We start from the raw sequence: 2,318 nt of genomic DNA on the forward strand, positions 1-2,318 counted from the left end.
AATTTATTGCAATAAACACACACATCCAAAAAGAAGAAAGAACAAAAAAGAACACATTAACAAACCATCTACAACAATTAGAAACAGACCCACAGAGGGAACCCACAGCCACCAAAAGAAAGTTCTGTGTTTCAAACCCACAAATCCCTCCTCAGAAACCTTCTATAGGGTCACTATGTGTCAGAACTGACTGAATGACATTTGACATAAACACCAACTGAAGAACAATAAAATAGATAATTAAGGAGAAAATCAGAAGAAACCTTAAGAATTATGTGATGCACCATCAAAAGGAATAGCATATCTGATTGTAAGTAAACAACAAAAAGAGACCAACAATGCACAGAGAAAACTATAGAATAGCTGTTGGATAAAAATTTCCCTAACATCATGAAAGACAAGAAGATATGCACTCATGAAACTGAACAAACCACAAAGAACATGTTTGTTGCCATTAGGTTCCATTGAGTTGGTTCCAAATGGTAGTGACCAATGCATAATGGAATTGAACACTGCCTAGTCATTGTTCATCCCACAAGATTAGATACTTTTAAGTCCATTGGTGTTTCTGCTGTTTCAATCCATCTCACTGGGAATCTTCCTCTTTTCCGCGGATCCTCCACTTGTCCAAGCATGATTACCTTCTGAAGGGACTGATTCCTCCTGAAAGTATGTCAAAAGGATGAGAGATGAAGTATCACCATGCTCACTTCTAAGGAGCATTCTGGCTGTAGTTCTTCCAAGATAGATTGTTTGTTCTTCAGGTAGTTCATGGAACTTTCAAAATGTAACAATTTTTCAGTGGTCCTTCTTATTCATTGTCCAGACTTCATATGCACATGAGGCTATTGAAAATACCATGGCTTGTCTCAGGTGAACTTTAGTCCTCAAACTACTATCTTTGCCCTTGTACACCTAAAAGGGGCCTTTTGCAGCAGATTTGCCTAATGCAATACAGTGTTTAAATTCTTAACTGCTGCTTCCATGAGAGTTAATTCTGGATCCAAGCAAAATGAAATCTTAAACAACTTCAATTTTTTTCCATTTATATCAATGTTATTTATGGTCAAATTGTGAGGATTGTTGTTTTCTTTACACTGATGTGTAATCCATATTGAAGGCTGTAGTTATCGATCTTCATAAGTAAGTATTTCAAGTCCTTTATACAATCTAGCAGGCAAGGTTGTGTCATCTGCATATCACAGGTTGTTAATGACTCTTCATCCAATTCTGATTCCACATTTTTTCATGTAATCCACTTTCTCAGATTATTTGCTCAGCATACAGATTGAATAAATATGGTGAAAGGGTACAGCACTGGCACACACCTTTGATGATTTTTGACCATACAGTACCACCTTGTTCTGTTCTAACACAGCCTCTTGGTCTATGTACAGGTTCCTCGTAAGCACAATGAAATGTTCTAGGTAACCAGTTATTTACAATTTTATCTATAATTTATCATGATCCATGCAGTAAAAAGCCTTTGAATAGTCAATTAACTACAAGTAAACTTTTTTTTTTTCTCGATACTTTCTGCTTTCAGCCAATATCCATCTGATGTCAGCAATGACATCCATCATTTCATGTCCTGTTCTGAATGTGACTTGAATTTGTCAAAATCACTGTTGAGGTTCAGTTGCAACCATTTTTTAAAATACCTTCAGCAAAATTTTACTTGCATTTGATATTAGTAATATTGTTAAGTGATTTCCCCATTTCATTGGATCACCTCTCTTTGGAATGAGCACAAATATGGATCTCTTCCAAGTTGTTGGCATAGATTACTGAGCACCTCCAATGCTGCAAATTTTTGTTGAAAATTTCTATTTAAACTAGATCAAATTCTGGAGCCTTGTTTTTGTTTTTTGTTTTTAACCAATGCTTTCAGGAAGCTTGGACTTCTTCCATCAGTACCATTGGTTCTTGAGTGTATGTTATCTCTTGTAAGGGTTGAACCTTGACCATTTCTTTTGGGTTAAATTAATCTGTTTTCCTTTCATCTTGTTTAAAGCTTTGTGCATCATTCAAAATTGTGCCCTTAGAATAATTCAATATTCCAAGTCATGTCTTGAGTTTTCCCTTCATTTATTTCTTCTGGAGAAATGCTGAGCATGTTCTTCCCTTTAGGTTTTCTAACTCCAGGTCTTTTCAAATTATATCATAATAGTGTACTTTGACTTATTGAGCAGTCCTCAGAAATTTCTGTTCCACTCTTTTATTTCCTTATTTCTTCCAGTTGCTTTAACTTTTCTACACTAAAGAGAAAGTTTCAGAGTCTCATCTGACATCCAATTTGGTCCATTTTTTCCCTTGTC

Source organism: Chrysochloris asiatica, unplaced genomic scaffold (genome assembly GCF_000296735.1).
Source record: "Chrysochloris asiatica unplaced genomic scaffold, ChrAsi1.0 scaffold00517, whole genome shotgun sequence".
NCBI lineage: Eukaryota > Metazoa > Chordata > Mammalia > Afrosoricida > Chrysochloridae > Chrysochloris > Chrysochloris asiatica.